Source organism: Pseudonaja textilis, chromosome 1 (assembly GCF_049901715.1).
Source record: "Pseudonaja textilis isolate UNSWEBS1 chromosome 1, rPseTex1.2, whole genome shotgun sequence".
NCBI classification, from domain to species: Eukaryota; Metazoa; Chordata; class Lepidosauria; order Squamata; family Elapidae; genus Pseudonaja; species Pseudonaja textilis.
The window spans coordinates 32,069,844-32,092,015 of record NC_141990.1 but is presented as its reverse complement, the minus strand read 5'-3'; positions in this window follow the sequence as shown (position 1 = coordinate 32,092,015).

Below are 22,172 nucleotides of genomic sequence, written 5' to 3'. Positions count from 1 at the left end.
CCACGCATGACATTCTATACATTGGACAGAATGATGAGTTGACTCTGATTGGCAACTTACCCATTGAATTGTGAAGTATTCCTTGTATTTCGGTCACCTTATGAGATGCTTTGACTGACATAATTAACAGTGTCAATTTTGTATCAAAGATACATATACTATTACTGAATCTTTATTGAAACAACTGATGGGTTTGTAGAACATAGAATAATAGAGTTGGAAGGGATTTTGGAGGTCTTCTAATGCAATCCCCTGCTCAGGCAGGAGACCCTATACCATTTCAGACAAATGGTTGTCTAGTCTATTTTTGAAAGCCTTCAGTGATGGAGCACCCCCAACTTCTGAAGGCAAAGTGTTCCATTGGTTGATTGCTGTCACTGTTAGGAATTTTCTCCTTAGTTCTAGGTTGCTTATCTCCTTGGTTAGTTTCTGCCCATTGTTTCTTGTTTAGCCTTTTGGTGCTTTGGAACAGGGATTTCCAAGCTTTTGGACCTCAGGGACCACCAAATTCATAATTTTAAGTCCCACAGACCACTAATATGAATCCAGCATGCCGCTTGCTGAAGCGCCTGTACTCCCACTGACGGGATGTGGTCCTTCAGGCACTTAGCTTGGCTGCCTATTTCTTCAACCTTAAATACTCAAAGAGTCATTTGGACCCATTTCCCATAGAAAACAAAACACTGGGATCTCTCCTTTCCCCCCCTCTCTCCTCCCCCCTTTGTCCCCAGGGGTGATAGTGGGGGAGAAAGGAACCTCTGAACTGGTGCTGGGTGGTGGAAATCTGATGTCTGAAAGCCGATGAGCCACATGCTGAAGATGGCTGGAAGGGAGGTGGGGCAACAGGGATGATACTGGCGGTGGGTGGACTGATGCATGTGGGAGATCGTGGCATCGGAGTCCTTCCTGGGTGTTCCCTGGCCTGCGAGGGGGTAGGGGAAAAGTAACCACTGAATTGGTGTTGCAGCTTGCCTCCGTGCATCGAGGAGGCCAAACAGCTGCCAGTGATGCCCTCAGGTGAAGATATTGCAAAGGAAAGGCTTGACCCCTCCCCTCAGAAGCCGCAAACTGCTCTTCGCCCCTCTGGTACCTGCCAAGCCACCTCCTTCCTGCTGGGTGTGTGAGCGCTTCTGGCGAGGAGGAAGAGATGCAGTCTTTTGCCCTTGCCAAATAAGACCAGAAAAAGATGCAGTTGCTTTAATGAGTTGCAGATAGATACTATATTCATACTATGCTGCACTTTGGAGAATCAGATCTGAAGTGCTTTACAACCCTATTCTTGATATGTTCTGGCTAAATTATGAATCGGCTGTAGGCAATAGTATTGTGAGATGCAGAACTGACAGCTCTTTCAAAATAAATTAAGAAAGCAAAGGTGGTATTCAGTCAGTTCTGACAGGTTCTGGAGAACCTGTAGTGGAAATTTTGAATACTTTGGAGAACTGGTAAATGCCACCTCTGGTTGGCCCTACCCCCATCTATTTGCCAGTGGTGTATTAACCATTAAGCAGACTAAGCATTTGTTTAGAGCACCAGGTCCAAAGGGGGCACCACAAAAACTTTTATGTAGCCTAAGCTTGGCTTCGTTTGTACAGTATGTAAAAAGGAGGTGGGGCATCAAGATTTGTCAATGCTTAGGGCACCAGTGAGCCTTAATCTGCCACTGCTATTCGCTGCCTTTTGAGTCCCAACTGATAGGCTGGGTCTTCTTTTGTTGCCCTGCACAGAAGAACAGAGCTGGAAAGCAGGTTAGTGGGGTGGGGAGTGAATGGGGATTTTACAGTATTCTTCCCCTGGTGGAAATGGAGATTTTGCAGTATCTTTCCCGTGGAGTTGGGTGGAAATGGGTATTTCACAGCATCCTTCCCCTGCCATGCCCACCAAGCCATGCCCACCAAACCATGCCATCACCAAGCCATGCCACACCCACTAAGCCACACCCACAGAACCATTAGTAAAAAAAAGTTTGAATCCCACCACTGAAGGAAAGCAATCCATGGCCTGGAGAACATACACAATCTATAAATTGCATTTCTGAGGCCTCCAAAACATACACCCAGAGACACACAAACATGCAATACATCTCAGTGACAAATTGTCAGTTATTGATGGTAGAGTTTTTTTCCAGTTTGGGGTGCAAATATATTTGTTGTAATTTTATGTAACCATTTAAATTTTACCATCACTGAAAAACACATCCGCTCCCCCTGCACAGAGCTACAAATATCTTACATATTTCAATTACATGAAACTGTTGATAAAAGAAGCTAACACTTTCCCCAGAACACTGCAAGAAATTAAAAGATTGATATGGATTAGGGTTTTATCTATATTTCTCAGCTCAGCACTGGTTCAACACTGAAAGTATGGTACATGCAGAACACTCATTTCTCTGCATTATTACTCAAGTCCACCAGAGGGAAGCACTGTTTCCATTTTGATTTGAAAAATCTACCCTGCTATAATACAGAAACTAACGTATTATTATTGTACGTTCCATTAAGACCTTTCATCTGTAGAAACGGCTGCTTTCAGATAATCCAGCCTAAAACTGTCCACACAATCAAATGAATGAAATGCATTTTCATTCCTTTGATTGTATGAACAGTTTACACGCCCTTGTTGGTGAGAAGGGAGGATTTATTTGATGGTTCAATATTACATAACACTTTTAATATCACAATTATTTCAGATGTACCATTTTAGAGAGTATAACAATAACAAGGCTATGACTTAGAATATATCTCATATGACATGTACGTATTGTACACTTAATTTTCTGCATTGAGAGTGGAGTCATGATCCTTTACATCATATTTATTTACCTTAATATGAGTTCTTTTTGATCTTTCCATACTTGAGATGCTCTCACACAGAAGAGGAGGTCAATCTATTTTCCAAAGCACCTGAGACCAGGTCAAGAAGTAACTGATGGAAAATTATCACGAGATCCAAAATAGAACTAAGGAGAAATTTCCTGACAGTGAGAACAATTAATCAGTGGAATGGTTTGCCTTCAGAGGTTTTTAAGAAGAAACTGGACAGCCATTTATACAGAATGAATAAGATCTCCTGCTTGAGCAGGGAGGGTTGGACTAGAAGACCTTCAAATTCCATTCTATATTCTATGTACTATATAATAAGCCACAATGGCTGGATTTTCACATTGTAATAAGCCATGAATCACTGCGTGTTCAACACCACATGACAGCAAAGCCAACAAATGGATATTATAGCAATAATTATAGTTATAATTATAGCTTTGACTATATTATGGATATATTATATTATATTAATATATGATATCCATGGTCATTCCTTTATGGCATGCCTCAAGGCTTGGTACTCTCTTCACTCCTTTAGAACATACACATGAATCTGCTGGGTGAAATCATCTGCCACCATGGAATGAGATATCATCAATGTGCTGATGATACTTAAGTTTAAGACTCCATCCTGGGTGACCCAAGTGATGTTTCACTGCCTCTTGCAGTGGCTTGAGGCAGTGCGGGTCTGGATGGGGGACAACAGACTTTGGTTGAACCCTGGTAAGACCAAATGCATGGAGCTTCCAGTTCCAGGACTTTAGCATCTTTAATTCTGGATAAGGTGGCACTACTCTAGACAAACCAGGGTATAATCAGGAGGTCCTCCTGGACTAGTGACTCTCTCAGTGAGAAGGTGGTATTTATGGCTAGGAGAGACTTTGCACAACTTTGTGTTGTGCACCAGTTGCACCCCTAGTTGTATTGGGTTAAACCTTAATCACCTAATGGGAGTGTGGCATTTTAGAGGTGGCTAATGGAGTAGAGAACACACCACCTCTTCTGTGTGTGCACTTTGCTGCTTCCCTCATCATTCAGGTCAGCTTTATTTTATCTGAATTTTAGATTTAAGATCCCTATTTATTGTTTTAATGCTTTACAGTGTAAGTGTATGCCTGTAAGCCACCTAAAGGTGGGCAGCATACAAATTTAATAAACAAATTGCTAGCTCTATGTGAATGTATAGGATAATCTTAAGCTAAACTTGCACATCAGAATATAAAGGGAATGACAGGAACTCACTCCATCCTGTGGTACTGGATTTGAACTATCAGAATGCCAACAATTTCTGGCCAATAAAGCCAGCATTTTTAAGCCACTGTGCCACCATGACCCACCACTTCCTATGGAAGGAGACAAAGAGAAAATAAAAACTTATAGTGGGACTAAATATCAGTTTTTTTAAAAAAAATGAACATAATATTCATAAAGTGAAGATGTTGAATGAGGGTTAAAACATAACCTTATGGATTTTGGTAGCTGTTAATGGGATTTCTTTTTGATCGGGATTCTATGGCATGGCTTCAAAGATTTGTTTATGAGTGATAAGAGACTATATACTACTCTACTCTACCCTATTCTATTTTATTCTTCTCTTAAAATTGATTTTTTAAAAATGATTTGTTTGATTAAGAAACAGCCCAGGCAAAAAATCTGGATAGTAGATATTGCACTATCTGGAAATACTGGAAAAGAAGAGAAAGAACTGGAGAAAATAATAAAATATAAAGACCTGCAAGTAGAAGTAAAAAGGGCAATCTCTTCTGCAGTCAAAGATTTCCATTCTCTCTCTCTTTCTCTCTTGCCAAAGTCTGTTCCATATCCTGAGAGATTCAGATTCAGAATATTTGAAGGCAACTATTATGTCACCCTTAATATTTTTCAAGTTAAATATACAGTTTTTCCAGCCATTTCTAATAAAACCTTTTTCTGACTCTTTGTCATAATTGATTATGTCAACGTTCTGCTGGAGTAATATTTATCCATTCATATGCATATGTTTATGTGTGATTAAATGCATATAGACATAGACCAAAATTCCATTCTTTTCCATCTCTATCTGTATTTATTAGCAAACAATGGTTACCATAAAAATAATTGTGGGAGACTAGTTTGCTTGAAGATGTTTCATTATCCAAGTAGGAGATATCATAAGTGTGATGTTACACCATTCATATTACATAGTTGAGTAATGAAACATTTGCAGACACAAAGCCAAACTCTGAGAGCATCAAGGACTCCATAATTCAATCCTAAACTACAAATATTCTCTTCTATTGTTAAAAAAAAATATTCATATGAGCATTTGCACAACACCTTTTGCAAGTATTTTATCAATGTGCAAAACACATTTGGGTGATGACAGAGAAAAGATGCAAATAACCAGGGGTGGGATTCTACCGGTTCTGTCCACTTCTGTAGAACCAGTAGCTCTGAAGACCAGCAAACAGAGAGCATACATAGAACTGCTGCTGTTTTGGCCCACCAGTCTACCCGGGCTCTTACTTGACCTTTTTCAACCATAGCTGCTTTGCGTGGCACAGCTGCAGTTGAAAAAGCAGGAAAAGGGGCTTTTCCAACCTCTGCGTACTTGCATGCAGCACTGCTCAGCTGTCCAGGCAACTCAGCAGGTTGTAAATTGCACTTGCATGACTTGTATGATGCGCATGCGTGTGTTATACCAGTTGGATCCCATCCCTGCAAATAACTAAGTGGAAGTATGCAGCAAACTGGGAACATTCCAATTTTACTATTTATTTTGTTTTTTTTTTAATTCTGTTAACAAGAATTTCTATGTTGGGCAGAGCAAAGCCACAGAACAGTAAGAAGGAACTTAAAATAAAAGTGGATATTCTGAAGCACAACATAAGGTCTTTTTTCACCTTACCTCCTAGGAGAGGGAAAATAAGCCAGCTGATAGCAACAATATTTGTTTTCCACACTCCATTAATAGGCTAGAAACAATTCATGCATGATCCCCAAATCTGCACCGAGCTAATTAAAATGAATGTTTCATGTTTCCTCTTATGCCAATTGCATCTGGAATTGGTTGGCTTCTGCAAACATTCAGGGAGCATAGTTTGGAGGGGGGGGAGCAAGGGAAGGGAAGCATAAGGACAAATCACAATAAATCTAGGCCGACAGGTACAAGCAAATTGGTTGATGGAAGTGACATGTCTCTCCGCTTAAATGTCTACCACAAATCCCCAAGAGGTGGAGGACGATTTAATCTAATTGGCTGTGCCACTTCCTTATGGCTTAATGTGAGAATCATAGCAATTACATCTGACTCTACTTATCCTGGGTTGCTTAGAATCCATTTATGAGGCTATTAGAATCAAGAGAAACCTGAAGTTGGAAATAATTTGGCTCCTGCTCTTATTTTTTAGTCCTGGGAGCTACTTTATGGTCATATTTGCCAAATGGCTACTGATGAAGCAGGAATAAGGGCAGTGGATATATTTTAATTTAGTCATTTTAAGGCATTTGATTAAATCCCATAGTTCATCATATATTTATCTCAGGTCAGTTTACAGTGCAAAAGTCATTTGAATGTTTGATTCTCCTCTCTTTTAACCTTCAGCAATTCTATCTAAAATGTAGGTATAATATCATTTTAAAGACACAAGCCGAGCTTCAATTGGATGGAGGGCTGTTCTCATCTACTGATATACTATCACAAAGCTACATCATTTTTCATTACACCACTGTGACCAACCATTGTTGACCTTCTCACCCCTATAGGTGGCTCAGCTACATTATATCTTTTCAGCATGCAATGGTGTAGAAAGGAGAGCCCTAAGCAATGCAAAAAGGGGAAAGGGCGTACAATTAATCTTGCCTACTGAGGGTATCAGTCTGGTGGAAGGTAGTTAAGTCAGCCTCAGTGGAGGTTTTGTTGAAGAAATCAACCAGACAGCATGATGAAGAAGTAGGTTCTCTAATGACTTAGGACAGCAGCTATGGAATTCATAGGTGGTTTTAGCAGCCATCATCTCAAAATTGTCAAGGTTAAAAAACGCTGCTCTATAATTTAAGTAATTTCTTATAAATTCTCTACTACTTTAGTTTTAGGGATCACCAAGCCTTAGGGAACACCTTAAGTGGCTGGCAGAGTGAACCCACCTCTCAACATTGGAATTACTCAGGGAATGCAGGTCTCAGGCTAGTTAGCAAAATCCAAGAAGTCACAGAATTTAGACATGAAAAGTTACAACAGCTGTAAAGATGGAGGCATGGAAAAAGGGGAAGTGACATGAACTTTGGAGGCTAAGCTGTGTTTGGAGAGAAAAAAAGTCAAAGAGGTGGTGAGAAATCCAAACACGGCTGAACAAAGATACATTTCATTCATCAATTTGATTTAGTCCACCAAAGATTTAGCTACAATTCCTAAGAAATTGGATTGTCTAGTAAATAAATAAAAATCCTATTTATTCTGATATATTGGAGGAGGGAAGAAGAAAATACATTAATGTAGAAAGAATAGTAATGAAAGAATAGGTTGGCCAGAAAGCTCAGGGGCACTGCAGGGATCAAGAAAGATGACAGAGATGATAGGAGAAAGAAGACACATTTGAAATGGGAAAGATGAGGCTAGAATATGATTTCCAGAGGGGGAAAAGGGAGGTGAGCAAGGGTCCTTCTGGGTCAGTTTATGCATATTTAGTCCAGTATAATAAGTAGAAATTACTTCTTCACTGCAAGGGGGCAGGTTGCTTCTGTCTTTTTTTTAAAGTGCATACCACTGATAATTGGTGAGAGAAATCCATGGACTGCACAATTCAAACCTTGACTTGTAGAGAAACCCAAGAGGCCTTTGGCAAGCTTTCTGATAATGACTGCAAGGACTATCAAATCATGCAATAAGCCCTTTTGAGAAGGTATGAGTTTGACCCAAGAGACCTCCTGGGTTGTCCTTCCAGTCCCTGAGGAAAGGGATGGGGAACTGTTTCCTTGAGACAATTGCAAGATGACAAGTTGATCTAGCAAACTGGTTGAAGGTGAGCTTCAGTAGGGAGAAAGAAACAGAGAACGGGAAAAATGTATCTGACAGGCAGAGTAAGGAAAAAACTTGCCTTTTAAGCAAGTGGAAGAAAATGTTTTTATTAATTCAAGCCTAGAATTACTGTTTTGAAACTTCAGACTAATAAAAGAGAGAAGGAACTAAATAGTCCTTGCCAAATGAGAAATTGATAGATAAACTGTCCATGATAGGGCGAGATATGGTGTTGAGGGTAAATATTGAATATCTAAACATTTTAAGAGTAAATTGAAGATTACATCAGAGAAAATAGAAAGCAAAATTCCAGTGCAACACTCTAAGGCAGTGAGTACCAATATGGTCACTGTCTTATATATTTTTTCAATATGTAGTATAAAAATACATCTCATTGATTTTCCCCACTTCCATGTAATTATGTCCAGTTCTTGGAGATTGCCTAAACAAGTCGCTGCATTTTTCTTGACAAAATTTTCAGAAGTGGCTTGCTATTGCCTCCTTGTATAGTTGACAGAAAGTGCCTCACCCAAGGTCACCCACTTGGCTTTGTGCTTTAAGCTGAACTAGAACCAACTTTCTAGACTGTTATCTTAATCACAACACCAAAATGGCTGTCATTTTATTAATACGTTTTCTTAATGACTAGGATGTCTTTTCCCAAAGAGAAAAAAAAGAAAAGAAGATAATACTGAAAATGGTTCTAATCTGACAAATATGAACTTCGGTGGATTTAGTCTGGTCTTTCAAATTCAGCCTTAAAGAAGCACAGTGCTATTTTGACATTCTATTTGGTATAAAGGATGCTGAATTTAATTTAATTTTTCCTTAACCAACTTCACTGTATGAAGTATACTAATTTACCAAAAGTATGGTATATTATGATAAATAAAGGACAATGCATTTGCAAATATTTACTTTCCATAATTTGTTCAACTTTTCTTTTTTGGATGAAAAAATGAATGAGATATTTTGCTTAATATTATTATTCCTCTGTCAAATTGAATCTAAATATGCACATCATATCATTGGCTAAAATGGTTTCAGACCTTGGAATTACTAAGTCTTGAGAACGCATCTAGGACAACTTGCCGCAGCTGACTCAACCTGACCAACTTGCTGTGAGGCAGTTCACTGTAGGACAATTCAACATGAGGTAACTAAAGAGAAGGACAAGTGAACTTCTAAATCCTCAAGAGAGGAACAAGTCTTACTCCAGCCTCAAGGTTTTTAACTTGAGAAAGTTAAAAACCTTGAGGCTGAGTAAGACTTGTTCCTCTCTTGATTTATCCTACATTAAAGTATCCTACAGTGAATTGTCCCATGGCAAATTTGCTGCGGTAAGTTGACTGGGCAAGTCAACTGTAGCAAGATGAGAACTCTCCCAACATCTCATCTTCATTTATGAAAATAGTGTTCTCTGGCTAGGGCAATTGAATGGATTCAACCCTCCCCCCTCCACTTCATATGGATCTTGAGGTTAGCTCATGGAACACATTTGAACGATAGCAATGGGAGAAATAATGGTGTTCCAGTCAATGCTTTGTTGCCAAAGGATTGCTGACAGACAGAAGGCTTTCATACACCACTTGTCCCCAGGGCTGCGTTTTTTTAGCCTGTACTATAACCCAAAATTTTATTGATAATTTGTCTCAAAACAAATTCATTACATTAAACTGCCATCATTCATTAAATAAGGATGTTTTTTTTATTCTCATAAATAGAGATTGTAAATCATAGTACATTTCTCCCCATGTAAAAGGCCTGTTTTAAAAATCCAATATGTAAGAGTGTGAAGAAAGAGGGATTTTAAATTCTTTGGGGGGGAGAGGTTAATGTTGCTATCCCAAATTGTAAATTTTATGGCGAAATGCAAGTGAGGTACAGCCTCATTTAATACTGCAAAAATGATTGGAAGTAGAGTTCTTGACACTATTACCTGTTAGGGTAGATTTATTGAAAATTAGCAATTCCATTTATAACTATGAGATTTCAGGGATTATTCTGTTGTAGACTAGAAAATTGACAGATTTACAACTGTGGTGAGTCTAGTTGTACCAACTAATAGAGAGAGGCAAGAAAATTTAGAGGTTTGTACTCCTAAAGGAGTTAACCTTTGGGTAAAGATACATTTTTCAAGTGGCTTCAGAGAAATTATTGGGCTCATAAATTAGGTCTGCCACTACATGAAAAATAACTTTAATGCAGAAGATTGGGGGGGGGGGGTTGTATTGTTTTCTAAGGATGATAGGTGGGGGTGAAGGAGAAACAAAAATTACAGGAATCTTCTTTCTTGACCACCTGCCAAAACCCTCTTGTTCTTACAAATGAAGCAACCAAGAATTTTAAACAGAGAATTATAGAATACATAGAAGATAAAAGGAGTAATCCTAAGGTTCCTGGGAAGTGCTGCTTCCTCCACAAGTCCATTGAGGAAATAATATACCAACTCACTCTTTCAGTATCTTTGTCCTTATCTTTCACTGGTATTTATTTTGTAGAGGGGGGAATGGAGTATTGTGGATTGGCTGTATCCAAACCATTTTGTTTCCTTGACCTGCTCTGACAAAGTGTTTAAGGTGGTTGTCATCATTATCTCCTTCTCACTGGGGCAATGTGGAGTAGGAGAAAGAATAGCTTCAATTTACCTCTTATTCTGACTGTTCCTAGTTGGCAGGACATGATGGAGGCTGCACTGCAAAATTTCCCGCCTCTTCTTGGCACGTAGGTTTTTCTGTTATGCAGCCGAAGGCAGTGTATGTAATCTGCTTTTTATCCTGCAAGCCAAAATCCTCCCTAGAAGTCACTTTAAACCATCTAACTTAAGGATGGTCAATCTGAATCCAAGGGCCACATGCATTATCTGTGGTTCCTGCTGTATATTGTATGCCCTTATATCTCCATTAGTTTAAGCTACTATTCTCAAAGGAGAATACAGATAATGTTCATTCTACTAAGAAGCTTCCAAATGTTTATAGCAGTTAGTGCTTATAATAACTGCCACAGTTACTTATGGAGAAGAGTCCCCATCTCTCACCTCAATTTTCCCTTCAAAGCATCACAATTACTAATCCACATGCTTATGGCACTTGGTAGCAAAGGAGAGCACTATGCAACCTTTATTCTGAGCTTGGCTTTTTGTCTGAATTCTGGTTTCTCCCAGCAAATTGAAAATTGCTCTGGCCACAAACTCTACCTAGCCTTTGGGCCAATCCAGTAACATTCTTTGTATATCTTACTGAATTTAACTCCTTCCGTCACTCTGTTTTCCATATGCATTCCTCAGATGCTGTTAACCCCAGGAAAAAAAATGTAGAATTATATCGTTATCCTTATTTTTTGTTCTCCACTGCTTCAAACAGCTTCCTCAAGCAGAAGTGCTCCTTGATGTTGACTCAAGAGAGAAGTAAGTAGCTAGGAGAGTGCTAGAAGAAATGTCAAGAATAAGCAAAAATTATTTCGCATGTGTTCTGCTCAGCCCATAGATATATCTTGATTTGAAATAAATGAACTCTAAACTATGCAATTTAAATGGACGCTTTTAAAATATAAAAGCAAGCAACAAAACAACTTGTTAAGTAACATGAGAGTGTTTTTCTTTTTTCAAATATACACGGATTCAAATAGCTCGTAATATAAAAACTAGACATGGAGTTAAAATTGCATGATTCAAAATCAACCCACATTTATATCCATTTTTTAAAAAAAAAAAGAAACAGAAGGAAAACAGACTACAATGTCCTTCATCTTTTGGAAATTAAATACCTATGCAGGCAGATGGATCTTTATCTTTTTCTGATTTGAACAAAAGCAAATGCTATTTTCAAAAAGCTGAAAGGCTACATATTCACTTCAGATGTACGGTAACCTTCCAGGAATATTTCATGAGAGATTCTTCCTTTATTACCTTAATTTGTTCAGGTTCTGAACTTCTTAGGGATCGTCGTTTTATTCCAAACTTCATATCTCAAGTTGAACCTTTTATTAAAGAGTGTTTTTTAAAATGGGTTTAAGACATTTTTTAGAAGAGTTTTGTTAAAAGATCAGAAACAGTCTGGCTGAGAGGTAGGAGGGGAAGGTGAATGACTGTGCCACACAAAAGCATCAGTAAAGCTCTTCTCCACTTCAACTACATAACTTTCTCTATGCCTGTGCCTGTTAGTTGAGCAAATAGGGAGGTGCTTATATGCAAAATTCAAAGCATGCATTTACATTTGTTCAACCATGCACCACCCCATTTAAAAAGAACATTGAAGCCATGATAAAAATATTCTGGAAGTGTTACTTTTAAGTAAAGAGGAAGAGATCGACCCTCAGAGACTAGTAGTGCAAGACAATGCTGTGGCTCACAGGAAGTGACCAAGAAATCCTTCTCTGATTTTTTGAAAGTTAGCCCCCAGAAGCAACTGCTGTGTGGTTATAGAAGAGAAACACATCAGAGCAGATTTTTGGATTTGTTACATTGTGATTGGTCCATATTCAACAGCAATAATCATCCTTATCACATGTGATACCCCCAAAGTAATAGGAGTAGACAATAGGTGTAGGCAAAATGATATCCTCCCCGAAGAGGACATAGGTACCCATGGTTTGTTGCCTAAATATCTGTAGAAGCTGCAATTGCATTAGAGTAAGTTTGGGAATCATGTCTAATTAATAGAAAAGTTTTTGCTGCATCTTATACAGGATAAGAATAGAAACAATTTAAAAATACTATCATATAAATCAGATGTAAAAAAAAGCAGAACATTAGTGTTAGTGCTAGTGGTGATTGCCATTCTTATTTATGTTTTTATTATATTAATATTTTAATGTTATTTTTATTTTAGTGTTAATATTTTAAGTTATGTTTAAGATAAATTATTATGTTTAACATAAAATATTTTACACCTATCTTTTACTCACATCTATATATTTTAGCTATATGTGTGCCCTCCTTCCTTATTTAAAGTAACCTTCTATGCAGCATGAGACTGATGTTTTTGGAAAAGAGAGCTGAAATTGCATTTATAAAGGAACCTGTTCAAGTCCCATCAAGCACTGCAGTCAATGCCAGCTGAATATGCCAGACAGATACTGCTGTGGAAGCCAATGGCGGCAACCTCTTCTCTCCTTTATGTTCAAGTCAAAATAATGATGGAAGGCAATTTCTAATTCAGTTGCAGGGAACGATGTATGCTTACAATAGCCCGAATTGGTCAATAGTATCTGGATAGAACCCAAGCCCCGACTATGTCAGCAATCAAATGGTTGGTGAAATCCCTGGCAAAAGCTGCTGGGAGAAGATGAAAATACTTAACATAGTGGAACATTTTAATTAGAACATGTAACAGATAACCTTAAGCTATCTAGATGTGGCAATGGATGAGATAAATGTGGCATAATGAGGGTGTGTCAAAAGAAGCAGTTCCCATTATGTCTGTGGCACTGTTAGGAGTACATTCAGAAGAACCCAGAATCTGGCATTACAGTAACCAGATTTCTGTTCCCTGCCTTTGCTAATGTTACCTTTAGAAGCCCAACTCCTGCTGCATTCCTTTAAAGTGGGGGTGTCAAACTTGATTTCACTGTGTTTGACCTCAGGGGGACAGGGTGGGAATGGCCCATTCAATGTCACTCATGTCAGGGGTGCCTGTGGTGGCCCCAGCACTCTGCCAGTGAAAATGAAGCTCGTGAGGGCTGCATGTGGACCCACCAAGCTCTGTTTTTCCTGGCAAGGCACCACGGGCTGGTCCTTTGCTGTTTCCAAGGTGGCCCTGTGGGCCAGATCTGGACCATGGGCCTTGAGTTTGGCACCCCTGCTTTAAAACATATTGGGACTTAATTTATTTCAAGACAGAGAGATGGACCAGGTTCACAACTGACATTCAGGCTATAGCAGAAATCCAAAATCCATCCGAGAAGCAGTTCAAATCAGTAAATAGCCTATTGCTTGCTTATAAGCTCCCAAAGAATCCTCCAGTTTAGAAGGGCGATAGGAGTCATCTGATTTCAGAACACTGATAGATTTATCAACATCCAGATCCCCTTCTCCCTGTGCACCACAAGGCACAAATGCCAATAATTCTAACAGTCCCCTAAATGCTGAAGGATCATTATAAAAGTGAGCTCAGCATCCCTGGTCATTAATTACAATCTTGTGCACATATGCCGTGTGATTGCAGGAAATAATCAGGTTTGTCTGCCAAATTGGCAACCCCGAGAAACTAATTTGTTATGACATGCTGTCGAAGATATTTAAACAACAAACCCTGAACCCCACTGCATTGTTATAATATCAGATCACACCATTAAAAAATAGTTAACATTTCCACAAGGGGCTAGTAAGATTTATCCTTGAAGATTTATTCTGCTCCCCTTTAATAGTTATACTTGGATTCCCAACCAACATTTTGAGTGAAAAGTTGGCTGGCCCCAAAGGGTTTGGCAAAAGTGGAAGGACAACTGAGTATATGGCTTGATGGTTGAAGTTGATGTAGCCCCAATTACCACATGTACTTTAATGGCAAAACCTTTGTGTGTTTATTTTATCTATTTCTCAGAGGTGTTTGTAAGTGGCTTAAAGCTGCAAATGCAAGTGAGCAAGTAAAATCAAGATGGCACTACATGTTACACCCTTTTTTTTTCTCACAGTGCTATCCGTTCGATCATGTCCTATCTAGCAGCAAGGAATGAACCTTGCATCCTGATGTTGCAGCACAAACCATGGGACTTAGGTGTTTGCATCTATCAACAGGGTGCAAATACAAAAGGCAGATTTTTCATTATGACATTGCAATACACTTGTTATCATTTGTATTTCAAGGTCTTATGAAATTTACCATAGCTCTAATGCATGCATGTATTTATGTTTGTACCATATTTGATTAGTAGGATAGACAGCTTGTCAATTGTTCCAAGACACAATTGGTCTTAAAATTCTTAACAAGGAGACACAGATACATTTCTTATCATGCCAGTTCATTCTATAGTAATCTTTTTAATAGTCCGAACACTAATAAAAATATTGCTATAACTATTCAGAAGGATGGGAAAAATCATCCAAGAAGGGGAAGAATCATATTACTGTTACTCTAAATCCGGTATATTTGGAAAAGAGGTGCAGACTCCTAAGTAAGGAGGTGAAGCTTGTATTCTATTTCTAGAGTTCATATAAATTATATACAAAATTATCTGAGGACTCGCATTCTGCTCTGTTGGTTTTATAGCCCTGCTGGGAATGCAAACTTCTGCAGCTGGAATATGATAGCTACTAAGTTCAATATTATGAATAAAATAAAGAAATAAAAATTAGAACTTTGAGATGGTTTGATGAATGAACCTAGAGATAGGATTAGAAGAATGATTTGAAGGAAGAGGTGCTTGGATTTTCTGCAATAGCAAGAAGCCCGAAGATTCACAAGACTCCCTTTTCTGAGAATCAGAGACAGATGCTCCTCGGGAAATGTAACAGGATAAATTTTTATATCAGTTCCCCACCAAGATTACAGATTATTGATTTTTACATCCCCCAATAGATTAATAACTGTGACAGGAAAAACAAGTACATTTGCAATACTTTCTTAAGAGCATTCAAATAAACACTGTATTAAGAACATCTGATTTCTGGTTAATTAGCAAAGGCAACAGAGATTTGAGTCACAAACACAACATGGTGAGCTACTTGGCACATGCGAATTCAGATGAAGAAGAGAAGCAAATTATGAAGTCATATATCATGCTTTTGTGCCTATTATAATCAGAATGCAAATAGTAGTACCGGCAGAGAATTCTAGATCCTGTAATTCCACTTTTGGAAAGTTTAGTGGTCCAGCCACACTTTCGACGTCCATATTGCTTGACAGCATTTTCCCAGAATTTCAGGCATTTGTCTTTTCAGAACTCTCACTGAATTATATTTGACAATTACACATTCAACTTTCTGGAAGCTACAAAAACACGGCTGTTATAGAATGTGTTTTGGTCCAGATTGATATGAAATCGCATGTGTGGAAGTGTTTTTGATTAATATGTAACATAATTTGATTATTATTATATTCCAAATGGAGTTGGTGGTGGTCTCAGAAGGTGGCTATTTGTTTGAAGATGTTTCATTACCCAACTACTTAACATCATCAGTTTTAGTGAGTATGGTGACTTGTCCCTTGTATATGTACCTGCCAATGTTGGTGGAATTGTGGTTTTGTTCTTGATAGTTCTTTGATGAGATAGTTCCTTAGTAATTCCTTGATAAGGTAGTTCCTTGTCTTAATCAAGCAACTACCAGGGAGAAAACCACACACACACCACCAACAATTATTATCAATGCATTTTAAGAAGTAATTTGTACATTTAATTACATTTTACTAAATAATAGTTTAACAAGACATTTAATAAATAGAGCAATAAGGAATTATTTCCCTGTTAATCAATATAATTGACTAGCCTTGAGCTCAGAGTTTTGGAAAAGCAGAGATCAACAGAAGGATGGGCAATCAAGGTAATGAAATAAATTGAGTGTATCAAACTCAGAAATTTTTCAGCAACACAGGATGAAGGAAGCTATGCACTTTCATCTCTATATTGTATATTTGTTTCCAAGAAGAAATATTTTGAAATGTCATTGCATTCTTCACACAGAAGTCAGAAACCTTCAGATAAAAATCTGGAAAGTTTAGAGCCATGTGAGACCAGAACCAGAAAAAATATGCTAATAACTGAGCAGAGAGATGCCTTGAGAGGCCTAGTTAAAATCTACTTCACTTGAATGGCCATTCTCTGAGAACCAAGAGGCCAATATATCCATAATTGCTATTATTTTTCAAGAATGTGCCAACTTAAGAAAAAGAGGGATGGCTGAAAAATGGTATCTCAGTGATGATTTCAGTGCAACATCTAAGTTTCCTTCTTTCCTTTATATAGAAGTATAATTTGAGAAAAAGAACCTTTAAACATTTGGTTCCCTAAGAAAATGTCCAGGATAAGAGAACAGAGATAATAAAACCCTTTCAGTTAGCAGTCTTGTTTAGGAGGAAAAAATAGTTCTTAGGAAATAAGTAGGCTGTTGCTGAATCAGATACAAAGCTTCTCTAGTTCAATATCTGATTTTTTTAAAAAAACAGAAAATAGTAACGGTCCCTCCTGTTCTTCTTTCCCAGCATCTGAGAAACTTAAGGTAGCACATTCCATCAGTTATAATAGTGCTTTACTATACTAATAGTATTTTATGATACTTTTTTCTGGTTCTGATGTTGTTTTTGATATTCTTTCAGCATTCTTTTTTTTATCAATTTCCTCATTTGAGAACAATGAAGAGATTTTCTTCTTCCTCAAGGGGGAAAAACCAATTCAGTTACTTTTGCAGCAAAAATCACCTCTGAGACATCTTGAGAATATATTGTAGTTATTCAACTTTGGGGATTGATAGTCACCTTGACAGTGGTGTCTGGTGTTATTGTGGTAGGTTTTCTTCCCTCCTCCTTTGGTATTCTGAGAAATAGAAAAAAAACTATGGTTGTTATTATCGATTGCTGAGATTTGGTTTTAATTTCTTATATTTGCTTTTACTTTACAATGCTTGGAGTCATTTGGGGGACTGAGCAGCAGATAAATTTCAATAAAAATAATCTTCAACCCTTGTGCATGTTTGTATGTACAACTGCTAAAATCTTTCCTCATTTAAAATATGGCTCCTTCCTGTTCCTTTTAATCCATTTATAGCTCTTTCTTTGAAATTAATGATGCTTTGCAAATTACCATTGTACAATGGAGTCTATTATAATCCATTACTGGTTTAAACACACATGTACATCAAGAGGTGAAGCCTAATATAAATTCTCCAATTTTCTTATGTAAATAACTCAGGTGTTATATATTAACATCTAATTATATCTCTTTTTCACCATCAGTGACTTTGACCAACTAGACTTCATAGATTCAGATATTTTGAGGTCCCTCTAACTTTTCCCCTTTGTTCAACATCATAATGTTTTAAAATTTTAAGTACCACTATTGTGTTTCCAATACCTAATGCTGTATATTAATATTACTTATCAATTTCTGAATTTTGTGGAGAAATAAAAAGAGGTATGATATTATAAAGAGACACACAAGTTCTCACTGCCCATCATTCTCAATTTGTGCTTCTTTGAAAAGGAGCTTTATTGATCCTGACTCTCCATGAAACTTCTCTGGATTAATTAATTTCATATCTGGGTCAACCTGAGACTTTTCAACATCCTGTTTCCTCTGCCAGCAGAGAGCCTCATCTACCAGTTTACCAAAAGCCACTGGAAAGCCTTTTCATGCAAGTTTGTCTTAAAGTCACCAGAATAACAAAAGCTGAAGATTTCCTGGGAAACCTTTTTCCCCCACAATACTGATTCAAACTGCTCTTCACTCCTTCTTAAGTTAGCAAGCTTCTTGAAAGAGAAGGTTGCTTTTTGTTGTTGTTGTTGCCACATCTGCAGTTATATGTATGGAAATATACGGATCAGAGAAATGAGGATAGTAGTAGTTTTTTTTAATTTTTTGTTTAAAAATATTTTCTCAGGTATTTGTTTCTGGAGTTCTGGAAGTACAAATCTAAAAAGGGGTCTTCTTATTGGTTCTTATTTATCCTCTGTGTACATGCATTTTCAACCTAACATAGCATGGATTCAATGCATTCTACATCAATATAATCTCTTGTTATACTGTTCACATTGACCACTAATATAGAAATATTATTACTGAAAGCCATCCAGTGCAAATGTACAATATTACTTGTTTGGCTTGGGTGTCTCAGTCCAGGTTCCTCCCTCTCTCTCTGATGAAATTCTGAATTCTGTGGGCAAATTGTCTTCCCTTTCTCTTTCAAGGGTTTTTAGGAATATAAATGAGATGCATGTTTCAAAATTGTTAATGAATTCCACAATTCCTCTAAATCTAAGCAATTAGCTCTCTTTAGCAATAACAGGTGTCACTCAAGAGACTTTGTCTCTACTATTGATTATCTTTTTTTTTTCTTTTGTGAGCAACTCATAAAAGGAGGGTACAAAAGGACCAAAAATCACATAGTAGCTTAGGCCAACTTAAGGAAGGCAAATTAGAATCATTACCATTCTTTGGCTAAATTGTGAGCAGGTCTTATATGTTCCTCATTTACATACTTAGATCTGATGGGTGTAGGTACCTAATTATATAGCAGCCAGAAATGAGTTTAGTGATGTACTTGGTTAATTAATATTCAGCATAATTATTAATTGTGCAGTTTGCTTTCCTGCATATCCAGCTTGGTTTCTGAAGTGAAAATAAGAATCAGACATACAGTATATCAGCAAAATACAAGGTAGATAACAGTATTTGTTTGAATATACTGCAGAATACTTGCATTTATTAAAGAACAGGGCTCTACTTGATGTTACTTTGTTATTCCCAAAAAATGCATTATTATTTTCCTTGTAGAATTACAATTGTAACATTTGAGAGGTGGGAGTTGCCTAGTTTTCAAATTTGCTGTATAATGGCATTATTATTGCTCTGTGCCAGAATGAATATAGGAATCAATTTATAGTCATTTTAAAAACAAGTATATAAACTAGTATTACCTAAGATAAATTGAACATTAGCTTTGTAAATGACAGTAGAATCAACTGGCCGGAGCCCCTCACATGAAGGGAACAGCATCTAAAGCATGGTTTATTATCTGAAATTATATATGTCTTTTTTTTAAATTCAAGCCTATAAAAATAACAAATTAAATATAATCATAAAACTTATTTCTCATTCTTGAATTTCTCCAAACCCTCCTATTTACCTATTGTTGTTTAATAGATTAACTTTTTATATTCTTTGCTGCACATTTTTACTTAGTTAATATTAAATCTAAAATACATTGCATAACAAGGGAATTTTATGGCTTCAATCAATGTTAGACATTATGGTGAGCAAAATGGTCCAACCATATTTGGTTAGCAATTCTGGAAACCATTGGAGTAGGAGGATCCTTTGTCTGTTTCATTTTTAAAAAACACTGACATGCATTTCAGAAATTAAGCAGAGCCCTGCTGCTTGGGATTTTTGTTTAATTTTTTATGGGAACACTGAGATGATATGAGGAATCAATATATTTTTCTCTTCATCAATAGTCACACTTTCTGTCAGTTTATCTTGAAAACTAACTCATAAATGACTCTGTGATTACCTGGAGGTCTTGAACTGAATCCTACCCATTGCTCCTTGACACACTAAGGCTTTCTTGAACCTTAACCTTAGAAAGAATGTTTTGTAAACCATTACAAATAATGGCTTTAGTTTTGTTCTTGCCAATGTAAGACAATTATAGCCCTGACATATTTATAATTATGTTCCAAACATCATCATTTACCTGTAAAATGTTATATCTGAAGGCAGCTTATAAATGATCTTTCCTGCAATGCAAAGCAATAGAGACATAATAAAAGTCTGAAACAGCTGAACATGATTCCTTTCCAATCAATTTAGTTGTGCTGGTTTAAATATTATTATTAATAAAATAATAAAAAGGTACTAACATTACAAAGCTTTTGCACTGTATTTAATGTCACGTTATTGCCATTTTTATGGTAAGTACTTTGGCAGTTGAGTGAATTTCCATTTACAGTGTGTTCTGGCTATAATTTCTAATTGTTTCAGAGATATTTAATGTGGTGTAATTTTTGGAGGATTCTTCTCGCTAGAAGCTACTCCTGAAATGTAAGATATAAAAATCATCATTGGGATTTTACATTGTTATCCAAAAAGTTCCAACTGCTCCAATGGTCTGTCAAACTCACATTAGAATGAAAATTTATTGTCCTCCCAGGCTTCACTTTTACCAAAACTAATTAAAATTAGAAAGAAAGCTCCCCCCAAGTTACTATTTGATCCATGAATTGGACACCTGAAAAAAGACACCTAAGGGTGGTCTTCTTAGATTTATATTGAAACTCCACGTGACAGTTTATCCTGCTTACTAGAAGCTTTGATTTGAACATTTAGTTACTTGTTCATCACTTGATTATTAATGTCATACATAGCTGAATTGAGACTAGCCTGATTTTCTCTAAGTAACTAAATTCCTTGATAAAATGTATACAGTATAAGGTTGAACTACTTAGCAGTACGTATTCCAGAGACTTTATATTGTGAAATATAAAGGATGTTTCTTTATATACCTAAATGTTTTACTTTGGTAGACAAATGCATGTTAATCAATTAAAACACAGTTAATAATCGAAGGCATAATATAAATAAAGTTTATATTAATGCACAATCAAGGATGAAATATCTGGCTAAGTGATTGGTTTAAAATCAAGGGAGATATTTTTATAGGTGACATGGTTCACATAACTATTAGAACAATATATGTTTCTAAAGTCAATATGTAAGCATCCCCAGCACCTAGGTGGAAAATAGCATTTAATTGAGATAAAGTACCCTTTGAGACAAATATTTTATATATATGCAGATTTCATGGGTTCTCCTTTAAATACAGGAAGGAACATATTTTCATATGCATGCAATAATACAGTATGTTCCTTGTACAAGATTAAAGGGAGAAACTCCTAAGTCCTGGAAAAAAATGATTGGGTATAGAAAATAAGATTTGAAGACTCAAGGTTAAATTTATTTGGCTTGTCAAAAGAAGGAAGAAAGGTAGAAAGCAGCATCATTTCAAAGATGTGTGGTTCAAATTGAAGCAGCAGAGGGCACTCACACACTGTGGGAGACAGCCAAGACCATAGAATTTTGCATTATCTGCCACTGTGTTGAGAGCTATCAAACCCTGGTCTTCTTTTTTCTCATTCCCAGTCTAAAACTAAAACATCTAACTCATCTTGTTTTGAAAAAAATTTTTTATCCTTTCTCTTCCTCCTTCAATTCCCTTAACTCAAGGTAGTAATTTATGAATGTATTTATGTATATAACTTACATTCCAGCAGATAACAGATAATCAGAGTTGGAAGGAACCTTGTAGGTCATCTAGTCCAACTCCCCATCCAAGCAGGAGACCCAACACCATTTCTGACAAATGGTAGTCCAATCTCTTCTTGAAAGACTCAAGTGATGACGCTCCCACAACTTCCGAGGGCAAGCTGTTCCATTGGTTGATTGTTCTGACTGTCAGAAAGTTTCTCCTTATTTCCAGGTTAAATCTCTCCTTGTTCAATTTCCATCCATTATTCCTTGTCTGGCCTACAGGCGCTTTAGAAAATAGCTTGACCCCTTCCTCCCTGTGGCAGCCCCTCAAATATTGGAAGACTGCTATCATGTCTCCCCTGGCCCTTCTCTTCACTAGACTAGCTATGCCCAGTTCCATTCTTCATATGTTTTCATTTCTAGTCCCCTAATCATCCTGGTTGCTCTTTTCT